Source organism: Salvelinus namaycush, chromosome 30 (assembly GCF_016432855.1).
Source record: "Salvelinus namaycush isolate Seneca chromosome 30, SaNama_1.0, whole genome shotgun sequence".
NCBI lineage: Eukaryota > Metazoa > Chordata > Actinopteri > Salmoniformes > Salmonidae > Salvelinus > Salvelinus namaycush.
In genome coordinates, this window is record NC_052336.1 from 30,100,222 (window position 1) to 30,111,793 (window position 11,572).

Genomic DNA, 11,572 nt, shown 5'->3' on the forward strand with positions numbered 1-11,572 from the left:
AGATGGAATAAATGAAGGTGTGTCTATAGATAATCCATATTCTGACCTTGACTTAAGTCCGTAACAATTCCACCACCTTTAAATCGAAATCAAATAAAATTGTAGTGGTTGCATACACATATTTAGCAGATGTTATAGCGGGTGTGGTGAAATGCTTGTGTTCCTAGCTCCAACAGTGCAGTAATATCTTAACACAACACACACACACACACACACACACATAAAAAAAAGCTAATAATAATGGAATTAAGAAACATAGAAATATTAGGAAGAGCAATGTCGGAGTCCAGAGTGTGTATGTATATACAGTGATTCAGACCCGTTTACTTTTTCTGAATCTGAATTCTTATGTAACTGTGATATTTCAGTTTTTTTTTTTATATTTAAGGTTTTTTTAGTTTATTTTTACTATTTTCTACATTGTAGAATAATAGTTAAGACATCGAAACTATGAAATAACACATATGGAATCATGTAGTAACCAAAAAAGTGTTAAACAAATCAAAATATATTTTATAGTTTCGATTCTTTAAAGTAGCCACCTTTTGCCTTTTGCCTATTCACGTCACCAAATAATTAATTAAAACACTGTTTTGCAAACAAGGTCTAAAGTAGCCTCAACAGCACTCTGTAGGGTAGCGGACGTCCTCCAACCTATCAGAGCTCTTGCAGCATGAACTGACATGTCCACCCAATCAAAGGATCAGAGAATGAATCTAGTACTGAAAGCATGAGCTACAGCTAGCTAGCACTGCAGTGCATGAAATGTGATGAGTAGTTAACTCAGAGAGAGAAAGAAAATAGTTGAACAGTTTAACAAATTCATTTCTTCCTAAATGAAGGAGAAGCAAGAGAGAAATAGAGAGATTTAGATTTTCTTTTCACTTTTAGTTTCACTTACAGCTAGCTAGTTTAGACTACTCAAACAACCTGCTCAGACAGAGGGATGCTATGTTAGCTAGCTGGCTATGACTTATCCAACACAACACTGGAACTCTTCCAAGTTAAGGTAAGATTTTGGTTTTACAAATTTATTGCAACCGTGGCCCGCCGATGTAACTGCTCAACTGCTTACTGAGTAACTGTAAAATTACTGCATGATTGTAGTGGGTTTACTAATGCATTAGTTCTATTAGCTATGTTGACTATGATGTTACTTTAGCTAATATGGTGACAACAGCATGGAAATTATTTTTTTCGCCTGGTCACATACATGTTTTGTGCATTGAAGTCCACAAACAATGGGAAAAGGTGAGAGGAGGATTCAATCCACTAATTCTGTTGAAAAACGTTTCTTAAACGGAAGCCACACACAAGAAAGACCCTGCTCTTAATTAGTGACAATGGCAGAGAGAACTAAACGTTCAAAAGTGTGGTTACAATTCATCAGAGTCGATGCTGACAATGCTCGTTTCCACAAGTGCAACAAGACTTTTGCTTGTAAGGGCGGAAACACGAGCAATCTGTCCAAACATCTATCGAAAGTGCATCATGTACAGGCAGAGAAATGCAGTTTTTGACTGCCTAGCTCGTAGTTCATCTCTCGTTGTCCGATCTACGTTAGATATGTATGCTAGCAGCCTAGAGCCCATACACAGAGTTAACTAAATTATGCGAACATGGGCTCATGATCAAAAGTAACCATTAGCCAGCTGATAAATTCAATCACCCATTTAAAGATTTTGCAACTTTTTTGGTTAAAGTTGCAGCTACAATGAACCAACCCACTCCTCCCTCTAATAACGCTGGTCCAAACCAAAGACAAGCCCAAAGCCCCTTCACGCTGGCAGCTAGTGGGAGGATGACTGAGGAGAGGGTGAATGAGTACCACCTAGCCGTGACCAAGTTCATAGTGAAAGGCCTAAACCTCTTTGCAACAGTGGAGTCCAAGGGCTTTAGGTAACAGTCTGTCAGTATATATTGAGTTGTATTCATGTTTAGGATATAGTAGTATAAAAGGGTTGTATGTTAGTCCCATCACTCCACAATACACAACAACACAATAATGATAATTCAACACATGAAAACTCTTTCATGAGATGACCAAGGCACTCAACCCCAAATATACCCCTCCCTCCAGGAGTTACCTCAGTGAAACATGAATTCCTACCTGGTATGATGTAGAAAAGGTCAATGTGATCACTGAGCTGAAGGACGTGCCAAAGCTGGCCATCACATCAGATGGTTGGACCAGCCTCTGTCAGGACCACTATCTCACTGTTACAGTGCACTACACAAGCCACGGCAGTGTAAAACAGAAGGTCCTCCACAACGGAAAGTCCTCCACAAAATTCCTTCCATTGATAAACGGGCAGCCCGAATCTGAGCAGTGGTCGTGTGGTTCAAGAGATTCTCAATGTCCAAAACAGTCTTGAAGGAAAAGCAGCAGCTCCTTGGTAAGAAGCCAGTTCAATCTATTGAAGTATTGTTTTGAAATTCCCTACATTTAACAATTTAATTCAATATTCAAGTGTGCGGTAATTAAATGTGTTGTTTTTTGTTGTTGTTTCAGGCCTTCCGCAACACTCACTCATCCTTGATGCCAAGACCAGCTGGAACTCGCTCTATCTAATGATAGAGAGATTCATGTAGCAGTATCCAGCACCCAAGCAGCAACCTTGGACCCACGACTGCGAAAAGCAATGACCAAAGACAACTTGACCCGTCTGAAGGATGAGGACTTCCATAAGGCTCAGGAGTTTCTCCAGCTCATGAGAATCCTCTATACATCCACACTGTGTGTGTCATGTGACAAGAATGCCACCTGTGGACAGATCATACTCATCCTCCAATAATTGGAAGAGCACTTCACTGTGAAGCATGAAGATACGTTTGTGGCAACCATCAAAGAGAAGGTGTGGGAGAACCTCTTCGAGCGCTATCAGGATGAGGACATTCAGGCCTTCCTGCATGAGGCCACAGCAATGGACCCCAGATTTAAAGGGAGGCCGGTGAGTGACGACACCTGGGACGGGCTGAGGAAGGCAACTGTTGAGGCCAACGTGACAGGAGCAACACCAGGGCTGTCAGAGGAGCCGGATCAGACAGACACAGAGCACCAGCAACAGGAGGTCTGAAGCAGAAGGAGAGGAAATGGAGCTGTTCTCAGAGGAGGACAGGGAGTTGAGGTTGATGATCCAACAGGACACCTCGTCCCTCACCCTCAGCGAGAGGTCGAGCTCTACAAAAGGCCTGCCTCCCATCCCCATGGCTGAAGATCCTGTGACGTGGTAGTGGGAGAAGAGCTACTCCGCCCCTCCTCACAAACATTGTAACAAGCTACCTCTGTGCTCAAGCCTCCTCAACCCCTAGCGAGAGGGTATTTTCGACTGCAGGGAACACAATAAGCCAGGAGAGGTCCCGACTTCTGCCAGAGAAGGGAATATGTTGATCTTTCTCCAGAAGAACTGCTAAGAACTATTAGTCATTTTGCAGCTTACCTGCATTCCCCTGCTCTATACTACTGTATTTTCTTTTGCAAGAAAATACTGTTTATTTCATTTGTTTTACATTTCCATCATCACAACATTACAGTCTATAAAAGTGATTTGTTCAAAAGATTGCCGTTTCTTTTGCTGTAAATAATTGCTTATTTTATTTATTTTACATTTCAGAAAATAAAGCAATGTTAATTCTGTTCTTAATTTGTTTGGGGGGTTTTTTCGTAAAAAATAACAAAAGTAACTGATAAGTATACCATTAAAGTACCAGATCATTAGCAGTATCGGTAAGAGTAGTAATACCGTTAAAATCTTAACGATACCCATCCCTAGTCAAGGAGCAGTGTGGCTTGGTTGGGTCATGTTTCGGAGGACGCACGGCTCTCGACCTTCGCCTCTCCCGAGCCCGTACAGGAGTTTCAGCGATGAGACAAGACTGTAACTACCAATTGGATACCACGGAATTGGGGAGAAAAGGGCGTAAAATAAAATGTTTAAATATATTTTTACAAATCTAGATTTTAAAAAAATTATACAAATACATAAATAAAAAAAGAACACCATTCTCCATACACTGTAATTTGCAACTTGAGAAAGAGCTAGGTAAATGAGTAATCCGTTTGGATAAGGGAATTGTAAATACAAATGACACTTGTTTTAGATATATGGTGCTTTCAGAAAGTATTCATACCCCACGACGTATTCCACATTTTTTGCGTTAGTCTGAATTCAGAATATATTTTCTTTTCTTTCTCACACGTTTGCCTGGCTGTTTTGCATGTTATTTTGGCATTAATATGTGTCACATATTAGTTTGCAAACAATGTAAAAAAAAGTTCCTCTGTCCAGTGTCTGTGTTCTTTGGCCCTTCTTAATCTTTTCTTTTTCTTTGCAACTCTGCCTAGAAGGCCAGCATCCCGGAGTCGCCTCTTTACTGTTCACTTTGAGACTGGTGTTTTGCGGGTACTATTTAATGAAGCTGCCAGTTGTGGACGTGTTCTCAAACTAGACACTCTAATGTACTTGTTCTCTTGCTCAGTTGTGCACTGGGGCCTCCCACTCGTCTTTCTATTCTGGTTAGAGCCAGTTTGCGCTGTTCTGTGAAGGGATTAGTACACAGTCTTGTACGAGATCTTCAGTTTCTTGGCAATTTCTCGCATGGAATAGCCTTCCTTTCTGAGAACAAGAATAGACTGATGAGTTGCAGAAGAAAGTGCTTTGTTTCTGGCCATTTTGAGGATGTAATCGAACCCACAAACCATTGGAACATAGGAGTGATGGTTGCTGATAATCTACCTATGTAGATATTCCATGAAAAAATCTGTTGTTTCCAGCTACAATAGTCATTTACAACATTAACAATGTCTACACTGTAGTTCTGATAAATTTTATGTTATTTTAAATGAACCAAAAAATGCGCTTTTCTTTCAAAAACAAGGACATTTCTAAGTGACGCCAAACTTTTGAACAGTAGTGTATATTGAAGTATCGTTGAAAGAGAACATTTTGGAGATTATGGGGAAATGATCAGACACAACAGTTCACCTGATACAAGACTAAAGTTAGAAATGTATCAATATCACAGACCTGATTTGTCCTACCGAAAAATGTATCAACCCCCTACAAAAGTCAATTTATTATAATCCACATAATAATCAAGTCAACCTTATAATAGGTCATGATTTATATTTTTCCAAAAGAAAGACGCATATACAGTATTTGTTCATCAACATCTTTAATGTTTTCGTTAATAAAATAATGATAAAAAAACTAATTCAAAATGCAGATGTTTATCTCAACTACATTTAAGTTGCACTTCCCCCCCAGCTCCACGATCACAGGTAAAACCTTGCTGAGATGATCAATGTATTTGTTCCATTGTCAGTTTCTCAAGCCAAACCGTCTGGATGGCCTTCACCAGATCATCTTCACCTGTAGGCTTGGCAAAATTACAGATTGTTTTCAGTTGATGCCAAACAAGATCAATCGGGTTTAAATCAGGAGACCTACATGTAGAGATATACTGTAGGCGAGGTGAGACACGAGTGTTGAGTAATGTGCTTTGAAAAAGTGTTGTACTGTTGGGTCATTGTCATCATAAACTCAGCAAAAAAAGAAACGTTCTCTCACTGTCAACTGCGTTTATTTTCAGCAAACTTAACATATTTGTATGAACATAAGATTCAAACTGAACAAGTTCCACAGACATGTGGAATAATGTGTCCCTGAACAAAGGGGGGTCAAAATCAAAAATAAGTCAATGTAGCTGTTGGCCACACCTGATACTAAGTACTGCACTGCATCTCCTCCTCATGGACTGCACCAGATTTGCCAGTTCTTGCTGTGAGATGTTACCCCACTCTTCCACCAAGGCACCTGCAAGTTCCCGGACATTTCTGGGAGGGAATGGCCCTAGCCCTCACCCCCCGATCCAACAAATCCCAGACGTGCTCAATGGGATTGAGATCCGGGCTCTTCGCTGGGCATGGCAGAACACTGACATTCCTGTCTTGCAGGAAATCACACACAGAACGAGCAGTATGGCTGGTGGCATTGTCATGCTGGAGGGTCATGTCAGGACGAGCCTGCAGGAAGGTTACCACATGAGGGAGGAGGATGTCTTCCCTGTAATGCACAGCGTTGAGATTGCCTGCAATGACAACAAGCTCAGTCCGATGATGCTGTGACACACCGCCCCAGACCATGACGGACCCTCCACCTCCAAACCGATCCCGCTCCAGAGTACAGGCCTCGGTGTAACGCTCATTCCTTCAACGATAAGCCACGGTGAGACAAAACCGTGACTCGTCAGTGAAGAACACTTTTTGCCAGTCCTGTCTGGTCCAGCGACGGTGGGTTTGTGCCCATAGGTGACGTTGTTGCCGGTGACATCTGGTGAGGACCTGCCTTACAACAGGCATACAAGCCCTCAGTCCAGCCTCTCTCAGCCTATTGCGGACAGTCTGAGCACTGATGTAGGGATTGTACGTTCCTGGTGTAACTCGGGCAGTTGTTGTTGCCATCCTGTACCTGTCCCGCAGGTGTGATGTTCGGATGTACCGATCCTGTGCAGGTGTTGTTACACGTGGTCTGCCACTGCGAGGATGATCAGCTGTCCGTCCTGACTCCCTGTAGTGCTGTCTTAGGCGTCTCACGGTACGGACATTGCAATTTATTGCCCTGGCCACATCTGCAGTCCTCATGACTCCTTGCAGCATGCCTAAGGCACGTTCACGCAGATGAGCAGGGACCCTGGGCATCTTTCTTTTGGTGTTTTTCAGAGTCAGTAAAAGGCCTCTTTAGTGTCCTAAGTTTTCATAACTGTGACCTTAATTGCCTACCGTCTGTAAGCGGTTAGTGTCTTAACAACCGTTCCACAGGTGCATGTTCATTAATTGTTTATGGTTCTTTGAACAAGCATGGGAAACATCCCTTTACAATGAAGATCTGTGAAGTTATTTGGATTTTTACAAATTATCTTTGAAAGACAGGGTCCTGAAAAAGGGCCGTTTATTTTTTAGCTGAGTTTAGCTACAGTATGTGCTACAGCATAATCAAAGTGAGGACAGTGGGAAGTCTGCTGTATACTTATGGTCTATTGTAACCTGGAGTCACAACTTTCCAGTACTCCTCACCCCACCCTAAACTCTGCCCTTAAACAGAATTGTTTTAATGGTAACTTTTTTATCTCAATGTTTTTCATTGAGACCAAAGAGAACAGACTGTGTCCACTCGTGGACATAGAAAGAAGCTGGCTTTCTAAAAAACTATGGCGCTACCGGTACATGTTGAAGAGGGGGAGGGATGAGATGGAGTCACAATCCATGCCAGGCACACCTGTGAGCTCTGGAACTCCACCTCCGACAGGCAGAGGCAACAATTGTGGCGGGTTCGTCAGGTCGTCGGTTCACCCTGACATTTCCATTCCTCTTCTGACAGAATTTGACAAACTGCCCATCATGAGTGATACCAAGAGTGGACACAGAATACCAACTGGGATGGATCCCGAGGCAAATTTGGCTTACCAGTGAACCTCAGAGTATTCATCATGAATACTGTGTTTCTGAAGTTTCTGTCCATGAGTGACGCAACCCGAAAAATTATTTGAGACAGAGTTAATGAGTACTTGAGGTCACCGAGAAAGTCTGGACATTTAACTAGGTAAGTCAGTTAAGAACAAATTATTATTTTAAAATGACGGCCAAACAGCCAAACCCTGACCTAACCCAGATGACGCTGGGCCAATTGTGCGACGCCCTATGGGACTCCCGATCATGGCCGGTTGTGATACAGCCCGGGATCGAACCAGGTTCTGTAGTGCCATAGATAAGGGAAATCAGGCTAAGGAATTAAGCATACAGTATATAGGCTACAGTAAACATCTCATTGTCCTTTTGGTTTTTGCCACATTGCACAGTAGCCCATAAACATAAGCATTTTGAAAAAAAATCTAATTCAATAATATATTTCTACCACTATCGATGCTGTTATTATTTTTGGAATACAGTTCTCGGCTGACAGTAGTGATTGACATTGGTCACAGATCACGCATTGATGAGCCATTGAATTGGACGATAGCCAGCCGAAATCCTCATAATAGCAAATGGGTGATCGAAACTCTTTTGTATCTGGCCACCCAGACAAAATGCAACAACCCCTACAAATATGTCAATTGATTATAATCCACATAATTCACCCTACAAAAATCCCAACATTTCTGGGTGAAAGTACATTTGAAGTCCTGCTTATCCGTTTATAGAATAATTAGCATTATTTTATTTCTCAACTGGGTAATCGAAGCGTGCCTCACATTCACCATTCAAGTGCAGGCAACAGGCTATCAAAGCGTCACCCAACGCTTTACGATGTGAGCTGGAGGCATTTTGAAAACATGCTTTCAAACACTTGTTTGAAAAGTGTAGCAGGTTGTGAACTCTGCAAACGACGTTTCCACTCCGAGAATGATAATGGTAAATGACTGTAATTAATACATTCATTCAAAACATTGGAATACAAAAGAAGCCATCAACCCATGATGGGCTAGCAGGACAACAGACTCCTGCAAAGTAGATGTCTATTTTTAGGGACTTGAAATGTATTAATGGGGGTTTAATGTATGTTTGCCTACTAATGATAATGACATTAAGGAGATGAAGAAGGAGTAAGCTCTGCGTGCTTATTAAAGTATCATTTAGCAGCTTTGACATGCATCATCCAAACAGTGGCTGATGAGCAAATGCGATCTACTGCCAACGTCTCGGCGACATCTTGCCAATGTGCAAACGCTCTCCATACTACAGCGGCCCGATGTATCATGTATACATCGAGCAGACGTCGGCTAGATGTACAGCACACACGCATGAATGATAGATTGATATATATTGAAGTAGTCCTTTAGGCCAATATGTAAGTTATGTTACGTTAAGACAGCTACAGTAAACAGGACTCTTCGTCCTACATGTAATTTCAATAAAAACCTTGAACCCACGTCCCTGAATTTACCAAATATTTGTATTTTTACACTCTAGTAGTATGCTTACATTAAAATAAATATCATTAAAAAATACAAACTTACTGAGCATTTCATCCTTAAAAACCCATGAAGGTCTGATGTGCCGCATGCATATTAACAGTAGAATAGCTGGGACTCAACGAGTAGCCTACCAATAGCCGCCAGTCTAATAAATGCATTTAATATACACAATCACAAATAAATCCATTAATATTGTGTTTAGGAAGGTCATACAAAAACATGATACTAAGACAAAATAATAGAATAGCATGTTTTAAGATGTATTTCTCTGTGCTATAGCAGCTGAGGCTATGGTTGCTTCATGTCAATAAAATTAATTGTTTTTGTCGCACTACTTTGCTTTATCTTGGCCAGGTCGCAGTTGTAAATGAGAATTTTTTTTCAACTGGCCTACCTGGTTAAATTAACGGTGAAATAAAAAATGTATTAAACATTATCCCTAAACTTTTTGATTTTTTTAAATTAACTTATGCTTTTTCAGATATAGCAACTAAAACGTCTGGCCTGCACGGACCTCTGTAGGATTCTTTGGGAAAGTAAGCAAGCGCCAACAAGCTTCATAAAGACATATTCTGGTGGTTTCAACAACCATTAACAGCATTAAGGCTGACAATGGCTGACCGTATATATACTATGACGTCATGCACTGTAACATGCTGTACCATACCGCAGCAACTTTTAAATGAGGAACCACTGTACATTTCAAAAGTGCTGAACAAATAGTTATATTGACTATGTCTGTCTTAGCACGGTCATTGTCTTAATCGAAATTAATGGATTGCCTCTTATCCTCTCCCCGTTCCCTTATGCCATAGCTTGTACATCTCAATTGTCAGTAGAAACCACATTTGTTTAAGCAAGTCAGTCATATCAGCAAAGTTTTTTAAAAAGGCAGTAAATGAGGCTGAATTAACGGTTTTGCTGCCAGACAAGGCTCCGCTGATAGCCAGGTGTAGCAGTGGTAAGGATTCACTCCATGGTGCTGAAAATAAAGCTCTGCTGTTGGGACAGCTTTATGTAGGCCCTAACAGTTTGGGGGCACCGTTTGTCACTGTTATAGTGCAATTAAATCAAATGTTATTAGTCAAATACACATTTTTAGCAGATGTTATTGCTGGTGTAGTGAAATGCTTGTGTTCCTAGTTCCAGCAGTGCAGTAGTATCTTACAAATCAAATCAAAGTTTGTCATGTGCGCCGAATACAACCTTACAGTGAATGCTTACTTACAGGCTCTAACCAATAGTGCAAAAAAGGTATTAGGTGAACAATAGGTAGGTAAAGAAATAAAACAGTAAAAAGACATGCTATATACAGTAGCGAGGCTACATACAGACACCGGTTAGTCAGGCTAATTGAGGTAGTATTTACATGTAGATATGGTTAAAGTGTCTATGCATATATGATGAACAGAGTAGCAGCAGCGTAAAAGAGGGGTTGGGGGGGGGGCACACAATGCAAATAGTCCAGGTATCCATTTGATTACCTGTTCAGGAGTCTTATGGCTTGGGGGTAAAAACTGTTGAGAAGCCTTTTTATCCTAGACTTGGCACTCCCGTACCTCTTGCCATGCGGAGTAGAGAGAACAGTCTATGACTGGGATGGCTGGGGTCTTTGACAATTTATAGGGCCTTCTTCTGACACAGCCTGGTGTAGAGGTCCTGGATGGCAGGCAGCTTAGCCCCAGTGATGTACTGGGCCGTGCGCACTACCCTCTGTAGTGCCTTGCGGTCAGAGGCCGAGCAATTGCCGTACCAGGCAGTGATGCAACCAGTCAGGACGCTCTCGATGTTGCAGCTGTAGAACCTTTTGAGGACCTCAGGACCCATGCAACACACACAAGTCACAATGACCAGCGTTCCATTATTAAAGTGGCCAATGATTCCATGTCTATAGGGCAGCAGCCTCTAAAAGGTGCAGGGTTGAGTAACCGGGTGGTTGCCGGCTATTGATGGCTATTTTACAGTTTGATGGCCCTGAGATGGGTACATCAATTAATGTATTGTTTAGTGTTGGGGCTTGGCTGGCATACTTTTTTTGTTTGCCAGATGCTAAAATGCACACGGTTACCTTGTAATCGCGGAAGACAAATGGGAAACCAGTCATGTGTAAGTAAACTGAAGCATATGAACATAACATTCCCACAGTAAAGTCTATGAAATGCTGTGCCATTATGCAACATTTACATTCTAGGGCCTTTTAACTTGCAGGGCTGGGCACTCTCGAATGTCTTAATTATAGGCGACCCAACTTTTTCTGTTTCCTATTTTCAGTGGTGTAAAGTACTTAAGTAAACATACTTCAAAATACCAAAGTATTTTTTTGTTTGTTGGTAAATGTACTTTACCATTTGTATTTTTGACAACTTATTTTCTTTAGGAATGTAGTGAAGTAAAGTGCTTTTCACTCCATACATTTTCCCTGGCAACCAAAAATACTCATTACATTTTGAATGCTTAACAGGACAGAAAGTGGTCCAATTCACACACCTATCAAGAGAACATCGCTGGTCATCCGTAACGCATATGATCTGGCGGACTCACTAAACACAAACGCTTAATTTGTAAATTATGCAAGTGTTGGGGTGTGACCCAGGCTAAT